This window comes from Sinocyclocheilus grahami, unplaced genomic scaffold, assembly GCF_001515645.1.
Source record: "Sinocyclocheilus grahami isolate Dianchi unplaced genomic scaffold, SAMN03320097.WGS_v1.1 scaffold755.1, whole genome shotgun sequence".
Lineage (NCBI taxonomy): Eukaryota > Metazoa > Chordata > Actinopteri > Cypriniformes > Cyprinidae > Sinocyclocheilus > Sinocyclocheilus grahami.
Genome location: NW_015505934.1, coordinates 510823 through 526395, shown reverse-complemented (window position 1 = coordinate 526395; position 15573 = coordinate 510823). Strand labels below are relative to the sequence as shown.

Genomic DNA, 15573 nt, shown 5'->3' with positions numbered 1-15573 from the left:
ATTTTTCAATTACTTTAACTGGTCCGAAGGTCATTTTATCAATAGTTCTTCTTAAATGTCTAATGTTTTGCTTGAAAAGTGTTGGTAATTTGTTGCAAGTGTCCAAATGGGAAAGGTCCAGTATGTGTTTTACATTGTGCAGTGTATTGTAAGTGTGATAGCGATCAAACAGAGAAAACCCGTCCATGCACTGTTCTGATTGGCTGTTGTTGCCGCATCGTGGCTGGTTACGGCACTGTTGTCAGTCTTCCTGTGAAATGCATCATGTCACTCTACCTTCTAGATTCCGTTGCCTAGGTAGCAGACACCCAAATCCCCAAACCGGTTACAGCACATTAACTCTAGCTCATTGCTGTGTGATATACGCTCAGCCTCTTCTAATAGACAACAGCTGTGAATCAGATCACCCTTCCAAATGCACAACTCTGCAGTTACACACTGTGTTGTAATTAGTGGTCGACCGATATATCGCCAAGGCCGATATGTGACTTTTTTTTTTTTTAAATATCGGCATCAGCTGATAAGTTGCGTTCGAGGCGCGACAGACTTTTATTTGGACGGCGCTGAGAACGGCAGCGCCTGGGCACACAGTGCTCACATTCTCCCTCTTGTTCGCTGTTGTCGTTACACAGTTCTGTCTAAATACGGATAGAAGTCTGTCTAATAATCAGATAGAATGGTTAAACAAAGGAATTAAAATGTATACAAAAAGTCTTATAACGACAATAAGAAAGGCAAACATTATAATACTTCCTTGTTTGCCGTCAGCATTCAGCAAATACGCATTTATATCATTTAAACAAATCTTTGAATGTCTAATTAACATCCAATTTTAAAAACCTTACAAACTTAGTCAGATCCAGTTGTGAGATCTTGTGAAGTGTGTATGTGTATCCTGCATGATCGCGTGTTCTCTGCGTGACGGTCGGTCCGTGCAAATTGAATGCTGACAGGAGGAGAGTTCAGCTTCACTGGAGACGCGCGATCGACAAACTTTAAACTAGTGATTTTAAATTATGCTGCACTTTATGCATTTTCCCACTGTCATATTCATGTCATTTTCACTGTGTGCTGTATGTACAATGAATATTACCTTGTCTTTATTTGAAAAAATATGATTAATGCACACAAACTTCCCAGAATACTGAGTGCCCTGTTGGTTACAGTGTTTACTTCCTTTTTAATTATATTTTTATTAAATATTTATTTATATGTGAAAATACTTTGTCATCTAAAGTATAAGTATGTTTATTTAACACATTTATTTTTTTTATAAATTTTCAAATGATTTCAAATTTCTTAAATATTAATTCAAATACATAAAATTATATTGGCTTTATATCGGCCATCGGCCACCCTGCTTTCCAAGATATCGGCATCAGCTGTCAAAAAAACAATATTGGTCGACCACTAGTTGTAATTCTGGGAATCTTTTTATTTGACTCTCAAGTTTTTGGAGGATGAAAGGGTGCCCATCCTCCCTCATGCCCACTGCAACGTCGCTCCGTGACATTGTGTATGTTTGTATCCATTTGTGTTGTTGCTAGTCTTAAATCCAGCAGCTCAGCACACAAGTTGGAGTCAGAAGTTGGAAACAGGTCAATTTATCAGCCGCGTGTGGATGTGTGTTTTACTGTGTGCCTTGCGGCTCTGTGTGACTAACACACTAATATCAGCAGTTTCTTTTATGAGACCACAACCAATCTGTCTAGCGCTGGGAAAAGCAGCACGGGATTCAGAGCACACAATAAGAGCTCCGCCAATCTATTTTACACAGTTTAATCAGAGACTAAACTGTACTTTAGGGTGTACTGTAATATGTTTGCTTCTCATCTGTGTGACGGGCAGGTCTTCACCCCTCATTAGTGATTCCCGCTCTCTCCGAGGTGTTTCTGCAGGCTTTTGTGCAAAAAAAAAAAAACCCTCACAAGCGTAGAGCTTTTGCATCTCTATGAATATATGCATGGGGCCGGTTGATGAAGTGCTTTCTGAAGGTTATTGTGTGGAGTGCTGGTGTGTTTGGGGCCGTTTAAGGGGCGGTTAGCAAGGCGAGTGTGTGGCTCTCAGGAAAAAAAAAAAGCTCCATGTTAGCTGCTTTCGCTCCATTCCTCAGAGCTGTTGTTTTACGGTTCTTGTGATATTTTCACACACACAAATTTGCACTTGTGTCGTTTGAGGTGCGAGGCACATGTCAAAAGTGCTAAGCAGGGGGAGAGGAAGTGATGTAATGGTTCATCAATGCATCAAGGTTTAACGCTCATATGGTTGATTATTGAAGAGACACATTGGTGTGCACATCTTTGATCTGTGTGTTTAAAGCAGCAAGTCAACCAAAAATTTAAATGTACTCGCCCCCATGTTGTTCCAAACCTGTATCACTTCATCATCTTTCTGCTGTGAAACACAACAGGAGAAAGACATATGTGGCACTATATTCAAACCTTCAGAAGCAACACTATTGAAAAAAAAATCTTTCTTTCTTTCTTTCTTTCTTTCTATTAAACAGGTGTTTTAACTGTATTTTGAATTTTGCACTGTATTATGTTGTGTTTTAGAGTTAACGGAAATGTTTGTAAAATGAATGGATAATGTCCTGGCAGATAATTACAGTATATTTTTTAAATACAGTATTATTATTATTGTTATTAGATGTTCAAAATTTGTTTAAAAAAATCTACTTAATTTTTTCTACCAATAATTATCTTTTAGTTATTGTAAAAATTAATATTACATTTGAAGCCTTTTTAAATTATTTATATATGTAATATTTTATTGGCAATGATGATGATAATAATAATAATAATAGTAATAATAATAATAATAATATTTATGTTAAGTTGTTTGTGATGTTAATGGTTACATTAATTTAAATAATTGTTTTGGGCTGTGTTTTCTCAGTTAAGCATTGATTGCTCTTATTCGTATACCCATTCTTCCTTTCTTTCTTGAATTAATTAATTTATACATATTTATTTAAATGAACAAACAAATTAATTAATAAATACATTGTTTCTGCTTATTGGTAATTGGATATGGATATATTTGTCATGGCATGAGGGAATTCTGACAATGTTTTTTTATGGTAAATTATTTCTTTAAATATATCTTTTGGTATTGTTAACATCTCTATTGCTGCACTATTTACAGTAACTAAGATCTCTAATAGGTGGTCTGACTCCTTAAATAACTTAATTTCCTCTGCAGTGCTGAATGTGTGTGGAGAGAATAAACTCCAGCACAGAGCAGCACTAGAGATCCTCTGCTTTCTCTGTGATCTTACAGCAGATTTACACTCCACTGCTGGTTAACACTAATCCTTTGAATTTCAGATTAAATTTCTTGCAAAGTTGGAGAGGGGAAGCACCAAACTCTCATTGAAATCCAAACAGAAAAGCCCAAACCCTAAATGTTCACTTTTACTATTTCCCTTTTTGGAAGTTATTTATAGTCCGAATTAGTCTTTGATTTCTATTGTTAGCCAGTGTCATAATCAAAAGCCTAATCATTGTGAGGCTAAAAATAAATTTTACATTTTCGGAGGTAATGTGAATGGTTCTTCTCCATCCAAAACAATGCTTGTAAGTGGTTGCTAAGGCATTCTCAGGGTTTCTAGGGTGTTCATTTTTACGTTTTTCAAGTAGACTTATATGGCTCTTTTATGAAGCCTATTCTGTGATTAGTGGCTGTTTGTCACCCCTGATCTGACACCACTCACGTGCTCTTATGCTCAATACAAGCCCTTCCCCTTTCAGTTCGAAAGACAGCTGCTGTTCATCCTGTTTTCTGGGGTGTGATGTATACAGGAAGGACACACCGTTTATCTGCTTATTTTTTTATTAATCACCTTGTGGTGACTTAATGAAGTTAACTTGACTCTAAGAAGCTAGGAGGTCATGTCCTGGCCACAAGGTGAGAGGTTGGGTTGTTGTAGCGTCTCGTCTTTTTAATACTCAGATCCCTATGGTAGGGTCAGAGAGGAGAGCAGAGCAGTTAAATCTATTCCAAACTGACTTTGAGCTAACGCTAATCCCATGGGATTTAATGGGATACCCGCATGAGGAGAGAACATCTGTTGCTTAGTCTCAGGGCAGTCCAAAAATCATGCATATACTGCATTTCCACTCTCATGCTGTGACATTGCTTGATTGCTGGTGGCAGATCACTTGCTGTGAATACACTCAAGCCAAAAGGTCTCCAGATTCACCATATTTTGAAGAATTATTTACTTATTTAAAATATACATTTAAATGTACACATATTGTCTTAATATAAAGCTGCATTCATAATAATATATAAACGAATTTGAACCATTTTGACTTTTAGTTCATTTTAAATGATTCTAAGATGTGACCATATGTATGTATGTATGTATTTTTTATTTAATTGTTTGTTTGTTTGTTTTAAATGTACAATTATTGTCTCTTGATATGAGGTAGTTAAAAACTGCATGCATAATAATTATAAACAAACTGCTGTTTAAAACGTTTTAGATGAAATACGGAATGTCAACTTTCCAAAAGTTATAGGCTAATAAACCATCTTAATGGTTTATGTTTATATTAATAATAACCATATTTTTAAATGTTTCAAGTGACTTACTGCTTTATTTTAAATGCATCCACAGCGCTCCTCTGTAGCCTGAAATGCAAAGCAAAAGGATACAAGAATACTGATGTTACTCTGACTCTTATGTTCAGCCTGAACGATGAAGTAATTGTCATTTTAAACAGGTGCAAATTGCCTGCTAGACATCTTTGTGTTTAATTAAGAGCGTGCATTGTTGGTTTAGAGACTTGTGACATAAAAGGCTCATTCGTCTTCGAGCAGGTGAATTCATCCAAAGCATAGAAGTTGGAGTTCAAAAAAGCGCTGTTATATATAAATCGGCTTAGATGAACTGCAATTTTGATAATGCCATTACAAATCTTCTTTTCCACAAAGCTTGTTAAGCGAATGAAGTTGCGACCTCTTTGGATAGAGCACAAACACTGATAAAGCCACAGAGACAAACGAGCACAACAGGTTTTCTTTCGGCTTCATTGATCTTCAGGGTGAAGCATGGCTGTTTGGATGATACTGTTGCTTATGCTTTAATTCTAATTGGCTCATTATCAGGTCTGTGATGAATTAAACTGACCTTACAGCAGAGTCACTAGAGGGTTGAGTTAGGGAGCTGTCCGTGGTGCTGATGTTTGTGGACCGGGGAGCTGTCCATGGTCCTGATGGCCTCACACTCTCATGTGGGTGCTGAATGCTCAGCATCGCAAGGCCATATGCTTCAGAAACACTCCAGATGGCATCATGGCATGAGATAAAGACTTTTAAATGATAGCACAACGGTAGGCACAGAATTCTAGAACTGGCGGAATTTATATTTGTAGCTCTGATTGTGACAGTCTGTTGACCTGCAGAATGTTTGTTGGTTTGTTAATGGGAATGGGAAGTGTGGGTTTAGCTACAGGCAGCAGACAGGCCTGGTTGTTCAGTTTTAGTTGAGGGATGGCCCTTGGTGTGTTGTCATTGAGTATAAATGAAGCTGACAGCATGCCAGCCCCTCGGGTACCATAGTGGTAAGAGTGGTGCCATCATGCACTACTCTTACAATTAATGACTTACTGCCGTTATTCCAGTCTGTTCACTCGTTTCATTGAGAAATGTGTTGCGTGTTTGTGAGAGAATGTTTGATGGTTGAACTGACTTTTAAGCTATTTACTAATTAAAAAGGGGAGACACCAACAACTGCTGCAGGATTTACATGGAATGGTGGTTTTACTTCAAGACCCAGGTTTTACATTGGACATCAAGTTGTTTATTAGATTATTTTGATGGTTTCATGCTCGTAGCAATGTTGTTTTTGTTAACTAAAAATTGTTCGTTAATTGAAATAAAGCTGAAATTAGATGAAACTAAATATTAACACCTGAATAAGAAAAATAAATAAAAATAAATGTTGTCTTGGCACCTAACTGAAATAAAATAAGTTTACTAAAATTACTAAAATGAAAAATGAAATAAAATAAATTAAAGCTAAATAGAACTATTAAAACTAAATGAAAGTTAACACTTACAATTAAAATTATGAAATATACGTTGTTATAATACAAATTATAACATAATAAAAAAATAATGATAATAATAAAAAACTATAAATAGAAAATTCTGTACTATAAAACTAAAATCATAAATGAGAATGAACACCCAGTACAGATTAATTAAAAATATCAGCTGATAATCAGTGTAGTCCCAATATATTGTGCGTCCCCAGCTCTTTATCATGCTGTCTATGTTGAATTAACCTGAAATAAAATTACATAATTAGCCATACACTATATATCATGAACAATATTCACAAGATAACAGAGGAGGACAAACGCCAAGGATTACATGTAGGGATGCACCTATCGGGCCCGATACTGGTCTCCTGTACTTGTACTCGTACTCGTTAAAATGCCCCGATACCAAACGCCGATACCACACAGCCATATGCAAACAAAGAAACACCGACAACAGAACAACAGACAGCAGAAAGAAGTTAAGGATGTCTATTACGAAGTATATGCAATGAATATAATGTTAAACATTCAGTATTAACGCCTGTATAGCTGATGTGCGCGAGCTGATAAACAAAGCACGCTGAGTGGATTGAGCGCGCGGCGGCGCAGATGCGCGAGCTAGTCGAGTGAATATATCTTTTTCACAGACCTCACTGGAAAGTTTGTAGTTCGGTCCGATATGTCAAAAACAAGTAAGTAAAACAATGCACAAGTTACTTAACGGTAGGGAGAGAGAGAGAGAGAGAGCACGCGCGCAATTCTGTTGTGTGATCTTTGATGTTCACTTAGCACACGCATCATTTGGATTAAAACTTAATCGTAAAAATAAACAATTTATCGGGGCATTCACTATAAACATCATGTATTTTCAACCTTAGGCATACACGACTTTCTGGCGAAAGTGAATCTAGCAGCCTGTGTGAAATGCGCTAGGCTGTACTACTGTCCTCTCATTCTGCACCAGTACAAATACATGCACGCATTGCACGTGTTTTGCTTGCTTGAGTGTTTCTTCATTATATGAGAGGCTTTGGAATATAAATCGCAGCACGTTTCAGATGAAAAAACGCGACTTCTATTTCTGAAAATATCACAGTTAGGAGATTTATAACGAGTGGTTCCCTGCATTATTACAGCATCGACAAGTACCAAAAATAAAAGTATCGGTATCGGGCGAGTACTGGAAAAAGTGGTATCGGTGCATCTCTAATTACATGTGTAAGCAGATCAAAGTGTGGAAGGTGATTATATATGTCTGTAATATGAAAACGGAGAATTGAAGCCTGAAATCTGCAAGAGTCATTCTTTCATGCATGTGTGAAGTAGATACAGGAGCCGGGGGCCAGTAGTTTCTAGAGCCTTTTGGATCATCTTCTAGATCTCCATCAGCTTGAGATAAAGAGGATTTTTACATTATGATTAGTGTTTCAGAATAGTGGTCTGGGGGCTGGTTCTGGCTTTTATGTTTGTGCTTAATTAGCTTTGTGTATCACTCCATCTCCCCTTGAACTCCTTACTGGCTCCATTTTACTGATTTCTTTCATGTTGTAGCAGGTTTCACAGTTGCACCATCATCACATAAACACACAATATGAACTGAGTGAAATGTGTCCCTGCGGTTTTGTATTACAAATTGTTACCTCAGGCTTGCTTCTTTGTTAGTGTACTGCGATGTGAGCAAGATTTTTTATTATTTTTTAATAAATCGCCCTGTACCATATTATCTACTTGATAAATTTTACTCTTCTTAAAACCTGAATAAATAAAGACAAACCGGAATGAAGTTCACAGCTGGAGCAGTTTATTTTACCTGTTCTTATTAGCCGTGTCTTTATGACAGTGTCTGCGAAGCTACTTTGAAACACACACTCACACACTAACAGAAAACTGTACATAACGGAGTAGAACAGTGATGACGAAGAGTATTTAATTTAAAGAAATAATTTTTGCTGAAAAATTACCAACCTTCAGGCCATCCAAAATGTAGATGAGTTTGTTTCTTCATCATAAACAGATTTGAAGAAATTTAGCTCACCAGTGGATCTTCTGCAGTGAATAGGAGCCTTCAGAATGAGAGTCCAAACAGCTGATTAAAAACATCTCAACAATCCAAAGTAATCCTCATGACTCCAGTCCATCAATGAATGTCTTGTGAAGTGAAAAGCTGTGTGTTTGTCCATAATCCATATTAATGCTTCATCTAGTGAAAAAGTCCATCGCCTGTTGTCCTCTCACATCAAAATCCACCGACATATTTTTTTTTTTCACTGTTTTCATTTGTGCATATTTCTCTCCTGATTCAGACAAGACTACTTTTTCACTGGAGAAAGCAGTATTATGCATAGAGGACCCTTATTTTAGCCAGAAACAGCAGTTTGAAGTTAAAAACATCTTAAGAATGGATTTGTTTATTACAAACATGCAGATTTTTGCAACACAAGATGTTAATTAATAGACTGACGTGTGGATTACTTGTGGATTATTGTGATGCTTTTATAAGATGTTTGAACTCTCATTCTGATGCTCACATTCACTGCAGAGGATCCACTGGTGAATGATGTAATGATACATTTTGATCCATTGGGGAATGATGTAATGGTAAATTTGTCCAAATTCTGATGAAGAAACATTGGATGATCTGAGGATAAGTACATTTTCATCTCTGTGTGAACTATTCCTTTATCATATTCCTTTATTTGAACAGTGAATTGTTTATTGCAGTGAACAAACTGATTCACTAAAATGAATCAGACTTATCACAGCTATATGCAGATGTGAGAACATAATACATCCACTTCCTGTAGCAGTGAGGTGAACTACTTTTGACATTTGTCATGGAAGGAAGTAACAGGATACTTAGGACCATGTGATATTTCAGTTTTTCTTTTTTAATAAATCTGCAAAAATGTCAACAATTCTGTGTTTTTCTGTCAATATAGGGTGCTGTGTGTACATTAATGAGGAAAAAAAATTAACTTAAATGATTTTAGCAAATGGCTGCAATATAACAAAGAGTGAAAAATTTAAGGGGGTCTGAATACTTTCCGTACCCACTGTATATGCAGATGTGAGAACATAATACATCCACTTCCTGTAGCAGTGAGGTGAACTACTTTTGACATTTGTCATGGAAGGAAGTAACAGAGACAATTGAATCAGTGTTTGTTTCAGCAGGGACAGCGGAGTTGGTTTGCAGAAAGAGCAGTGATGCTCAGTGATGTTTGTATTCTTTTTGGGTTCTGTTGAAATGCCCCTTGTCCACCAGGCTTTCAGTTTCCCCTTTCAGCCTCCGGTGAGGCTCCAGTCTTCTCAGTATGTGTCGCTCACATTTAATCTGTGTTTGACCAAGAGTGTCTGAGAGATAAGAAAATAAATTTTTCTCACCGATGGGCCCTCCATATGTGACTGGACTTACAATTTTGTTGCATTCACATAAACATAACCTCCCAAATATAAAAAAAGGCATTTTCCTTTTGTGGAAAAGCACTTTGCTGCTGCTATAATTGACTCTTTGAGTTGCCTCTTATCTTCCATCATTAACAAAGACGCTACATTCGTTTGAGCCATTGCAATTTGATGCTTTTATTCAGGTGTGTTTCTTTTGTTAAATATTAGAAATGAATCATGAAGAGGGATCTGTTATATGAATAACACCTCAGCAGCTTAAACGCCTCCTGAAGGAGCGTATGGGCAGTATGATCTAATGGTACGGGTCTGTCAGAGTCTGTGTGTTTCCGCATGGAAGAAATATGTAATAATGACGTGAAGTGCTGTATTGAATGTCTTTATTGATTCACTTGAGTAGATCATGTGACCTTGACAGCAGCAACATCCCCTGATTTAAAATCAACTTCCTTTGAAGGTCCATGACTATAGCGTGCATTTTAAACAAATGTCGATTCATGGTTGAATGCTACAGTAGGCAGTTTTTGACTAATGTTACCCAGATACATTTATTTATTTTGATAAATTTGACCTGTGAAATGTACCGTTGTGAATTATCACGCTGAAAAAAAGGTTATAAATTAATAAATTACAAATAGCTGTTAGCTGCAATAATAAAATGCATAATTAAAAATTGTAATAAATAATACAGAATAAATAATAAATAATAGTAAATATTTTACATTTTATTTGTGGACTGCTGGATTTTATTTTTATTTTATATTTTATTTGTTAACAATATTAGCTCAATATTGTGATCACCATCCTGACATTTTGTTCAATGTATGACATGTAGATTCGTACCAAGTGTAAATTCCAACCCATTTAGTCCTTTCTGCATTCAAAACTCTCACTCTGCTTCGGGTTCTCCCTGCAGTTGAGATAAGTGACGGATAACAGCTTCATGCCGGTGTGTACAGCTGGTGCGGTTCACTTACAGTATATTTGCATGTGTGTAAACAGTTCGGTAACACTTTACTTGAAGGGGTGTGCATAAGACTGACATGACACCTACATAATTATGACATGACACATGTCATGAATATGAAGGAGGTTTTATGCATGTTTATGAGAACTGTCATTAAGTGTCATTCGCTCAGTTATGTCATTTTTAATGCAAAGATGACATTGTTTGAGATGTCTTTGTTATGGGCTATGGTTAGGGGTAAGGGTAGGGGTAGGGTTAGGTCAAATAATGTCATATTTGCATTAAAAATGACATAACTGAGCGAATGACACTTAATGACAGTTGTCATAAACATGCATAAAAAACCTTCACATTCATGATATGTGTCATGTCATAATTATGTAGGTGTCATGTCATGATTATGAAGGTGTCATGTCAGTCTTATGCACACCCCTTCAAGTAAAGTGTAACCAACAGTTCTTGTGATCTGATGAGGTGTAATCCAGCGAGCAGCATTCGCACAGATGCTCAGCTCTGTACAGGATCCTGAGAGGAAGATGAGCAGGATGAAGATGTTCCTGTGGGACTAGTTCCACGCAGCCCCCTCTCCATGCTTCTCCTGCCAATTAGCTCTCACTGATGCAATGCGTGTGTTGTTTGTGTGTGTGTGTGTGTGTGTGTGTGTGTGTGTGTGTATGCACTAAAACAACTGCCTGTGTGGCCGGTGTAACCACAGAGCCTTATTATAGCTGAATTCTTCACACAATCTGTGCCTGTGATAAGAGCTTGTGATTTTATCACCGGCTGCCGGCTGACACACACTCATTGCAAAAGAGATGATGTCATCTTGTCCCAGAAATATCCTTGGGAAATATCGGAGGGATTATTATGTAGCCCTCTGAGGGGTTGCATCATCTCTTCTCAGGTGTTCTGGCTCCAGACTGAAGCTTGTGTAAATCCTAGTTATGCAAAAGACAGAGAAACAAGTACAAACATAATTAGCGTAGCTGCTGTTCCAACCAAGCAAAAATGATTTGTTTAACCCAAACTAACGAATAATAATGTGCATTTGATTAGATATAACTGCAGTAAAAGATTATGACTGCAGTAAAAGATTATGAGATGCATTATTTGAATGCTTGGCCAAAGAGATGTGTCTTTAATCTAGATTTAAACAGAGAGAGTGTGTCTGAACCCCGAACGGTATCAGGAAGGCTATATATAATAGCCTTTGTCTATTAGTTTATTTTGAATACGCGCCCTCTAGCGGCGAAAATGACATATTATGCCTTTAATTTTAATGACAGTTCCGTTAATTCGAAAACTAAATGCAGTACAAAAATCTAAATACAGGTAAAATCAAATATGGAATATTGCTTCAAAATAATACAGTTCATTGTGGTCTTTTTTACTGATTTTTTAGAGTATATAAAATGCAAAAATGCATTAAATTTATCAAAAATGTCAGTGAAGACTTTTTCTTTTACATTGTTACAAAACATCACCGTTTCAAATAAATTAAATTATTTTGAACTTTCTTCATCAAAGAATTCTGTAAAGATTTTGTTACGGTTTCCTTAAAAATATTAAGCAGCACAACTGTTTTCAACACTGATAATAAAAAGAACAATGTCTTGAGCAGCAAATCAGCATTTTAGAATGATTTCTGAAGGATCATGTGAACCTGAAGACTGGAGTAATGGCTGCTGAAAAATCAGCTTTTCAGCAGAAAAAAATATAATAAATATATTAAAATAGAAAACAGTTCTTACACAAATAATAAGAAATACGTGATAAGTTTCACAGTATTACTGTATATTTGATCAAATAAATGTAGCCTTGGTGACCCTAAACTTCTCAATGATAGTGTCATGTTTTAAATTATGCAAATTCATTGTTGAATCTTGTTTTGAAATAATTAATGGAAATGAACTAAATACCACTTCACACATTTTTTTGCTACTAAAGTTAACTTGAAAGCAAAATTTACAAAATGCCTGCAATACAAAATCAAAACAAAAATACTTTCTCCGTTTCTGAAATGAAACAGACACCTTTCATAATCTCATCAATTCCTGATTCATAAAACAAGTCCTCCCCTATTTCTTTTTTTAATTGTCTGTCCTTTTTCACTCACGTGCCCTAGAGCTCCAATATTTTAGGAACAAATCATGATGGCCAAATAAAACACCATTGCAATATTCACTAGGTCACCTAATTTCATATTGACAGAATAGTAATCTTAAACCTATTGGATTATTCGCTAAATCACAGAGTAATATTTGGAGCAAGGCATTTTTAATCTGGTGAGGCATATTCTCAGTGATTTGTATACACAGCAGGTGTTGGGCAGTTGCTCTCTTTCCATTTGGCATGCTGTGGCAGGCATTTAGCTAATGTCAAGTGGATTCGCCTGAATGTTTAGACACTAATGGGAATGTAGATTGAAAAGCAAAGGCAAACTTAGATGTCCATATCAATTGGCTGCTTTTTAGTGACTATGAAACATGAAGACAATCACAGATGAGGCTGTTTTTTATATAAGACACACACAGCTTCCTCGTTAGCCTATAGTGTGCCTGTGCTTTCCACATTCACGAGTGTGTGAGTGTGTTAACATCACAGGTCAGCAGTGTGTCAGAGTGTGTAAGGCAGTAAACGGAGACTCGCAGCAGATGGAGGCGTGTTTTGCACAGATGTCTTAGCGGCTGGCCTCAGAAATGTTGCCTTCAGCACTCTGGTCATGTGCCATCAGATCTTGGGGGTTCCTTCAAGAACTGAAAACGTTCAAGTTTTAATTAAGCAGAATAAAGCAGTGCTGAAAATGGCAAAACAAGGTGTGGAAATTAGTATTATAATCAGACCAATCCAGATCAAGAAGGCTAAATCAAAGTAGTTTAACAGACAGTCAGGTTTTACTGACATTTAGAGTCATGTATAATAGATGCTTGGCTTGAGAAGGGTTCAGTCCAGGTCTCTGTAAGTGCAGAGATATCGCTAAACCCATATTTTCTTTGCTCCTGGAGAGCAAGATGTTCCTGTGATGTATGTGGTAATGTGTGACCCTCTTGTGACAGTGCTGTCTTAAATATTTGAACACATTTGAAAAAAAAAAGTTTTTCTCCCTATAGTGTCCCTTTGTCATCCTCTGCTCAAACGTTGTGCCTAGAATCAATCATTGATTCTCAATCATTGTGCATAGAATGATTGCTTAATCATTGTGCCTAGAAATAATTGTGTAAGTGTAACCACCAAATTAATTTCAAGAGACGCAATAAACAAAATTGTGGAAACATGAAATATGACCAATTATGCAACAAGTCACTAATAATTTGATGGTGCTGAATAAAATATCATGCAGCACAACATAATTCCCCCTCGAGTGTTACAAAACTAAAACCCATTTCAAGTTATCACACACAGGAGATGCATTGAGCCGCACACTGTAACCAGACAATCTCACAAAAAAACACATTATGTGGTGCCACGTTATGCTTGCTTTACTCCATATTTATGTCTCATAGCCTGTTATCTGGGCATTATAACATATACGTGTGTATGCATGTAGGTGTTGAAAAAAATATGTAATTATGTGTAATATAAATGTTTTTAATTATGTGTAATATTAAATTGCATATATTAAATAATTTGTATAATAATAATAAAAAACTATTCAAGTGGTTTTCCATAAAGTATATAAAAATAAAAGTACATGTGTGTGTGTGTGTGTGTGTATATATATATATATATATACAGTGTTGGGTGTAACGCATTACAAAAGTAATAATATTACAGTAGTATATTACGTTTTGCTGTAACGCAGTAATATAATGCATTACTAATAAAATTTGGGTAATATTAATACTTGTTACAATCTCAGTAACGCAAGTTACAACAATATATTTTAACTCTAAATTAAGTGGTTAATTTACCAACACCGCAAAACAGCACCAGAGAAAAAAATCCGCGGGTAAACTAGTTTGTCTATCTTCTGTTGCTGGAATTAGATGGTTGAGATGACTGTAGAGACGGATTCTACATTTGTGAGATGGACACACACTCCTGTTATTTTCAGTTTATCGGAGAAAAGGATAAGAATGCTTGGCAATATGTGCGACACCAAACTCTCAACATGGAGAAATCGCACGAGTAAAACCTGGAAACACTGGACTGGTGCCACTAACAGTAAGCTAGGAGAGCGCTGCGGGGTCGGAGAAGAGAAAAAAGGCGGCGGACGAGCGCAGACAAGCAACAAAAATTAAGTTTAACTAAAAATAACAAAATCAATTTTTATTAAATCATATTCTATATGTAAAATGAATGAATATGTGAAATATTTGACAATTTGACAAATATTTGATTACAGTAACTCAAAAGTAGTGTAACACATTACAATTCAGAGACAGTAATATTGTAATGTAACTAATTACATTCAAAAGACAGTAACTAATAATATATAATGTATTACATCTTGGAAGTAACTTGCCAAACACTGTGTGTGTGTGTATGTGTATATACAGTGCACAGCATAAATGAGTACACCCCCTCTGAATAAATATAAAATATGTATTTTATTAATGATCGCTAATATAATTAATATAATTCATGGAAAGATGGCAAAATTGAAACATATTAAACATATACTTAATAAAAACAGCAAAATATATGCTAATATTTTCTGTAAGATAAGTAAATTAGCCAATTCTGTTTAAATGAAGGATTGCAGAAATGAGTACACCCTAGATTTAATTCAGAAAATGTATAATATTCTAGTACTTAGTATGTCCTCCAGAACTTAAAGTATATTGCTCTGACACTTCTTGGCACTGAGTGTACAAGTTCATGACAAATTTTCACATCTGTGCTGTTTAACTCCTGGAGGACGACCTCCTTAAATCTTTAATGGGGAGTTTTGCTCAGCTCGTCTCTACAGAATCCCCCACAGCTGCTCAAGAGCGTTAAGATTGAGTGAAATACATGTCCACTGAAGGATTTTCACCTTGGGAGAATGAATATATTCATTGTCATGCTGAAAAAATGCCCAATAATGCAGGGAATGAGGGGAGGGTAGCATCATCTGTTTCAAGTTTTTGTATTACATCACACAGCGGTGTGCGAATTCATGCCAGCATTGATAAAGTACAACTCCCTCACACCTTCAGCACTCAT

The 15573-nt window shown here is 36.1% G+C and overlaps 1 protein-coding gene across 1 annotated transcript in view; it reads left to right on the top strand.

Annotated features, from left to right (window-relative positions):
- LOC107561052 (protein turtle homolog B-like) overlaps positions 1-15573 on the top strand; it is an 88885-nt gene that overhangs the window by 20565 nt on the left and 52747 nt on the right. The window lies entirely within an intron of this gene.